The sequence below is a fragment of the Eptatretus burgeri genome, chromosome 6 (genome assembly GCF_056783735.1).
Source record: "Eptatretus burgeri isolate ZD-2024b chromosome 6, Ebu_testis_v1, whole genome shotgun sequence".
Lineage (NCBI taxonomy): Eukaryota > Metazoa > Chordata > Myxini > Myxiniformes > Myxinidae > Eptatretus > Eptatretus burgeri.
Window position 1 is genome coordinate 114595448 of NC_140966.1, and position 7500 is coordinate 114602947.

General features: G+C 41.8%; 1 protein-coding gene across 12 annotated transcripts in view; it reads right to left on the reverse strand.

Moving 5' to 3' along the window:
• Positions 1-7500, reverse strand: part of LOC147025667 (transcription factor Sox-6-like) — a 385785-nt gene that overhangs the window by 139170 nt on the left and 239115 nt on the right. The gene's annotated exons all lie outside the window — the stretch shown is intronic.

The following is a 7500-nucleotide window of genomic DNA, read 5'->3' on the forward strand; positions in this document are numbered from 1 at the left end:
ACCCATGAGCCAAAATCACGTTGCGTCACACGAGGATGTGCCCCAAACCATGATGTCCGCATTTTCGCCGAGTGAAGGGTTTCAACCCAAAATTAGTCTATCACGGTGTCTGGCTGTGGTGGGCGGGGGATTAAAATATCACACAGGTGACACAGGTGATGTCACAATGAGCAATCAAACAAAATTATTCAAAACTCGGTTGGAGATGGTCAAACATCTGTCACGTATCCTTGGGACTCGGAGATGAGCTCGACTTGAACACACTCAACTACCTCCCTAGGAACTACAACATTCAACAATGAGGTTGCACAGCAAACAATTAATGGTGGTAAAGGTGACCCAAAAAGCTTCGTCATATTTTACCGAGGCAAGGAGTTTGACTACGAAGGTGGCACACAAATGCCTACTCTTTTTGAAAGGGAGCTGAACATTTGACAACCACTAGTGAATGCAAGCACACGACGGCCGGCTTAATGCACCCTCCGATAAAAGATGCCACACTGGTTATGCAAATGGTCCTTATCTGCGAATCGTGAGGGTGTCCGTCTTCAGTTGGACAAGGGATGTAATAAAGATAAAGCAACTGCTCAGGTTTTCAGGCATATCCTATTAGGGAGTTGTTTGAGTTTACATACACTTGGGTTTTAAAAAATGTTTTCACAATGATCTTCAGCTCATGGATATTAGAAGACAACGGTGTGATTTTAAGTGAAATACACGGACACCGGTCGACAACGGACACACCGGCTCAGGATATGGGTTTTGAACCTGGAATCCCAGCATGATGAGCGAACTGCTCAGAGGGTCATTCCACCTCAAATCACCCAGAAAAAAAATTGTAACCTGACCCCCTCAGATTTGGCTATTTTTTTGCATGTATGTTACATATGATAGTCTATGTTCACATACAAAATTTTAGCTAAATCGGACTCGGGGTTGACGAGATATGACCTTGAGAACTTTTGACCTTTTTGAGTAATGTCGCATTTCCACCAAAATTCAAATCCTCATATCTCAGCAACCCCTTGCCCTATCTTAATTATCTCAATTTAAATTTGATACATCCTTAACCTGAATGTTGATTATAAGAAATAGAATAAGAAATATTTTAGTCTTAGTTTGAGGTCAATTAAACCATTTTTGACGAAGTTATGACCGTAAAATGATTTTGACCTTTCAAGGCCACGTAAGGTCAAAGGTCATGGTGTCAAATGAAAGCCAATAAAGGACTTGATATATGTCTTCCAGAGTAAACACGCATATTCCTAACCTTTTTTGATTTATAATGGAAAATATGTAATTTTGACCGATGACCATGACCCCCAAAACTTCGGACCCTACCAATCTTCACAAATATGCATTTTTCACTGTTGGAATGGGTAGGATTATAAGTGACAAGTAGAATAAGGTTCACTATAAGCTTAGTTTGAAGTAAATCAGATCATTTTTGATGAAGTTATGAGCGAAAAACGATTTTGATCTTTTTGGGACCTTGACCTTTGATCCAATTGGACCCAAAAGTTAATGGGGTCGCCCAAGGTTCATTGCCCACCTGTGGATTAAATTTGATATTGTTTGCTAAAGCCGTTTTGCCGTAAAGTTGCTAACAGACAAACGAACAGACAAACAAACCGGACGATTACAATATCCCGCTCCCTCCCTCCGGGGGGCGGGATAATAAATTCCATCAGGGATTTTTTTTCTAGAGAACAAAAACCTTAAAACGTAGGAATTCGTCTGCAAAAAAGACGAATTCGTACGTAAAATCCTACTTTTTTGAAATACCGAGAAAACAACAAAAAAGTCCGGACCTGCATCGATGAATCTGCCTTGTCAAAGTTCAAGGCATCACAACCAAATACAGAAATCGCAACCAAAACATGACACCATAACCTCAAGACTAATTGCTACTGAAATAAATGAAAAAAAATCATACATTTTTTGATTCATTCGTTCATTTTGTCAAGACAAAATATTATCACAATCTAAAACAAGCAAATTAAAATATGAATATAACACAGAATCATACAAAAAATTCATGAATGCAATTTTATCCAAGATAGATAAGTTTAGTCTCAATTATTAATTTTTGTTTTGCTAAATAATCGTTTTCTCGAGGGGAAGGAAACCATGTTCAAGTCACGAGATATCATAGATAAATCTTCACGGGTTTGCCACTTTCTACATAAACTGGTTATTTTAGCACTATCTTGGTCACTAATTTTACAACGAATTCTTATTCCAGAACCGACAACTAATGGTGGATCGGTCACACACAGAATGTCTGAATCTTCAATGCAACATCTGTCCACATCCAGTGGCCAATTGAGATATTTAGTAGGACCGTGAGGATGCATGAAATTGATGTAATAGTCACCATACTCATCAGAAATATCCTCCACAAGTCCAATCCATGGATTTTCGTCATAGATAGCACAAACATAGTTTTGCTTACTGATTTCAAACTCTAGTCCTGATTCATCATCGACCTCATCAGTTTCGCCATCGACTCTCGCCGCACGTACAGTTTTGGGTTCTTCTTCTTGTTTGCTCAGTTTGAATGCTTTTATACTCGATTTTGATAATGGAACAAATCGATGAAATTTTTGAGTACCGGCGATTGTCTTCGCATTTTCCCGTCTTTGTTTCAATTTCAGTTCGTAATCCTCAACAATACCAGGCTGTACATTGATGAAGTGAATTCCTGGAATATTTTCCGTGCAAAATTTAATGATAGCATCGGAAGTTTGGATCGCATCTGCGTATGGGCATTGGAGGCTAGCTTTTGTTAATAACCTCTTTACAGTTCCGCCTAACCCGTCACATGCACTTTTGCCATGTGAAGTGGCAAAAAAGTTCCACTCAGCATTGATTCCAAAGTCCTCCAAATGAAAGCACAGGTTCAAAAAATTATACTTATTTTTATATTGTCCCGCGCATCCATCAAATGTCTTTATACGTCATGATTTGGTTGCATTTTTACGACCTTTGAACTTTGGCCGAAAATATCTTGTGAACAAAAAAATACTACCCCTCCAGTTTTTTGATATGTTATAATAGACAGTATGAACTTTCATTTTCATGCAAGGTCAGGTCAAGGTCACGAGGTCTTCAAGGTCAAATATCATGTCCAAGAATAATCCACCCCTAACTTAACTAGATCGACGAACCGATGCTGGATTTGCATTCTATGGACAATTACCTTTCCAACGACACTAAAATAATTGAGATAGGGCAAGGGGTTGCTGAGATATGAGGATTTGAATTTTGGTGGAAACGCGACATTAGTCGAAAAGGTCAAAAGTTCTCAAAGTCATATCTCGTCAACCCCTTGTCCGATTTAGCTAAAATTTTGTATGTGAACATAGACTATCACATGTAACATACATGCAAAAAATTAGCCAATTCTGAGGGGGTTGGGTTACAACCCTTGGGTGAACTGAGGTAGAATGACCCAAAGACAGGAACACCAAAGAGAGCATGAGCTCAATATTTTAAATGGACTCGGACTGGGAACCTCCAATGAACCCATTTATTTTGTGAAAATATACTCACCCTCTGCCTGATAGGATCTCTGAGACCCCACAATCTACATGGACATGTCCTGGGATCAACAAAAATCTGGATATTTACCCCACACACACTAAGCGAAAGGCGAGGTTAAGCAATTGCTTTTATTTGTCTATCGGTCTGTCTATCTGTCTATCTGTTTGTCTGTCTGTCTGTCTTCAGACATCAGTTTATGATCGAGGGACAACGTGATTTCAAATGAATGTTACATTTTGAACAGAAATCGGAACATGAACATGCAGTTTAGCAGAGCTTGGCTCTGAATTTGACAAATTGTACGGAATGTTGGCTCGAGCGCACATGTGCAGGGAGGAGCAAGGAGGAGTTTTTTGTTTTAGGTCTGTCTATCTGTCTATCTGTTTGTCTGTCTGTCTGTCTTCAGACATCAGTTTATGATCGAGGGACAATGTGATTTCAAATGAATGTTACATTTTGAACAGAAATCGGAACATGAACATGCAGTTTAGCAGAGCTTGGCTCTGAATTTGACAAATTGTACGGAATCTCGTCTCGAGCGCACATGTGCAGGGAGGAGCAAGGAGTTTTTTGTTTTAAGTCTGTCTGTCTGTCTGTCTGTCTGTCTGTCTGTGTCTCGCAGTGAAACAAAATTGAAAATCTTTCCAAAGAGGAAACTTACTGTTTTTAGGGATGCCATGAAGGACACAAACAACAGGCACCAATAACTAATGTAACTGTTAAATAAGGTGATGTAAAAGACACTGCATCAACGGTGGTAAACTTCCGAATTTGTTTTTTTTTTTTACAACATTTAAAATCTTCATTTTATTTCAGCTTCATTACCTCTGAAACCAAAGGTGAAGGGGATTATGTTTTCACTGTTTTCTGTCTGTCTGTCTGTCTCTGTGTGCAGGATATCTCAAAAAGTTGTCGACGAATTCGGATGAAACTTGGTGGACACATTGAGTGTGTGACCACAACAAGTTGCTTCGATTTTGGTGAAGATCGGAATCTGTATCTGGATATGAGAGTTATTTAATTTTTAAAGTGATTCTTCACCATTGACAGAGTGGCAAAAACAATATCTCGCATATTTCAAAAATGTATTAAGCCCGAGATGTTCTGGAGGATCAGGCATTACGTGGCGGAGGTATGCGCTCTACCGAGTGCCCTTCTAGTTGATAATTGAACGCTGGAGAACACAAATCGCCTTTTTGCACTTAAAAAACCCTTGTGTTTAGCAGAACGTGAACCAACCATGATGGCATTTTACGGCATCCCGACCAATCAAATTTGCCGCTCGCAGACCCCTCCCATATCGTTGTTTCTCAAGACTATGCAGGGTAAGGTGTTCGACGGACTAGTTTGTCGTGCACTCTGAGGAATCAACAAAATTGAATTTTTTTTATTGCAGAGGAATGAAAATTCTATTTCTCGAAGCAGGTCCATATAATTTGACCCAGTAGTGTAAATGAGTGAAGAAGGTAATGGCAATACACCTAGTGCATTCCCAGGATGGGAATTGATTGATAATTATCATTGCTAAAGCGCATCAGCACAGACGTGCAACAAACTGACAGCGCTCAAAGTTGAAATAATTCACCCGAATGCTGGGACGTCTTTCTCGTCAACCGAGTCTGAACCCAAGTTGATGATCAGAAATCAAGCCATTGGAGAAGAGGAAAGATTTGATGTCAGAAGCGATGGGTAAGGGTACAATCCTAGAAGGGTCACCACTCCCACGCAGTGGTCTTCAAGTGAGAGTGGCAGAAATTTGTAATTTGTTCATGGTGCCACCGTCAACTCGCCTCCTCTTTGCGAAGGACACCATGGGATATTCAACGTCCACGGACTAATGCCGGCAGACGAGACGCCAAGCTTCGCATTCATGCGAGAAATGGTACACACCGATGAATGACCGTGCACGTGAAAAACCGGGATGGCAGCTTATAGCTGTGTCTTAAAGCCCAGGTTAACAAAACCTCGAGGTAAGTGTGCATACCTCTAGGGTCTAGGCCATCCGGCCAGACGAAATAGATCACTGGAACACCAGAATCTGAGTCTGGAGTAGAGTACTCAACCTCAATCTCAACCTAAAGTAAGAAGGCCAACCGGACCATCATGGCATAAGAGCTCCTCCGAGATGTGCTCCGCTCAATAAACCACAAAAATGGGGACGATCTTCAACAAATGGAACAAGCTGGTGCGAATAATTAAACATGGAATAAAATAACACGTTTTGTATCAAAACCGCCCATGAGCACCATCATTCCCCCCACAATGCTTTATTTACGTCTCTCGCCCCTGCCCCCCACCCCTGAAACCCTTCCACCCCAGACCCTCCTCATTCCCTGGGATTTCAAAGCCTTCCCAGCCATGCTGGATGGGCAGCAGGAGGCAGGACGCAACATTCGCATTATGAGAGAATGTTCTTAAGGAATCCCTTTATGACCTTATCCTGCCTAATTAAACAGACAATGGGTGGCAGTGCTTGGTTAATGATTAATGAAAATGAAATCTTGCTCGTTTTGAACGCGATTAAAGCTACAACTGCTTTCACCCAGAAAAAGCCCTCCCGGTCCCAAAACAAACCGCCGAACCTCGTTAAGATGAAAAAGGAAATGAAGTTGCCACGTGGTCATGTGAAAGGTCATCATTTAAAAGCAGCTTATGCTCAGGCAAAGGAGCTACGGTGTTTATTTGATGCTTTTCCTGTACATCGCGTTCACATTATGGAACTGATGAGCTGCAAAATCATCGCCGAGGTCATTTTTACCACTCACACAATCGCACGGGTTCACCATGTACTGCCCTTCAAATGAAACCTGGACGGGTCCATGTGTTGTATTATCCATTGAATATGATTTGTAATGGGTCCATCGATCGGTCCACTCCTTCGAATATGATCTGGACGGGTTCACATGTCGTCCAGTCCTTCGAATATGATCTGGACGGGTAAAAGTATAGTCGAGTACTTCAACTATGATCCGGATGGGTCCACGTATGGTGTCCAGTCCTTCAAATATGATCCGGATGGGTCCACGTATGGTCAGTCCTACAAATATGATCTGGACGGGTCCATGTATAGTCCCAGACCTTTGAATGTGATCTGGATGGGTCCATGTATCGAGCAGGGCAGGGTGCCAGACCATATTGCAAGCTCACGATATGTCTGAGGATATGGCTCTGATTTCATGTCTGGCATTGAGGACCTCCATCCATTGTTGGGAGAGCAGAAGCAGCCTGTCCAGGAAAGAGTGACCGAGTCTGAACCCAAACTGATGATCGGAAATCAAGCCATTGGAGAAGAGGAAAGATTTGAGGTCAGAAGCGATGATGGATTCCATAACCTTGCTGATGATTGGGAGAAGGCTGATTGGTCTGGAGGTGCAGGGATCAGTTTTTGCACCTGTTTTTATGTGGAGTGGTAATGTTAGCTGATTTCCAAGCAGATGGCAGATGACCTTGAGTGAATGAGAGGGTGAATAGAACAGAAAGAGGGTGAGCAAGAACAGCAGATCAGGTTTTTAACACACGTGGGCTGATGCCGTTTGGACGAGTTGCAGTATCTGAGTCGAGGTTTGACAGCAAACTCTCCACCTTGACAGGAGAAAAGGATACAGAATCCAGGAATAGCTTGGTGTGGCTGGGCAAGGTGGGTACAGAAAGTGATGGGTTTCAGACACAAGATTTAGAAGCAGACACGGAGTTTAGACATTCAGCCTTTTCATGTACAGTGTCAGCTGTGCAACCATTGTGGTAAGGGAGGGCATGGAGGGGGAACACACACTCGAAACAGACTGAACAAGATGCCACCAGGATTTGGAGGAGGGATTTGCCAATTCAGGGAGGAGTTTGCAAATTCAGACGTGAGATTGGAAAGATGTTTTTCCTGGCTCTCCTGAGGGTAGATACACACTTGTTCCAAGCTTTATGGAAAGAAATGAGATTGCCTTCAGTCAGATTTGACTT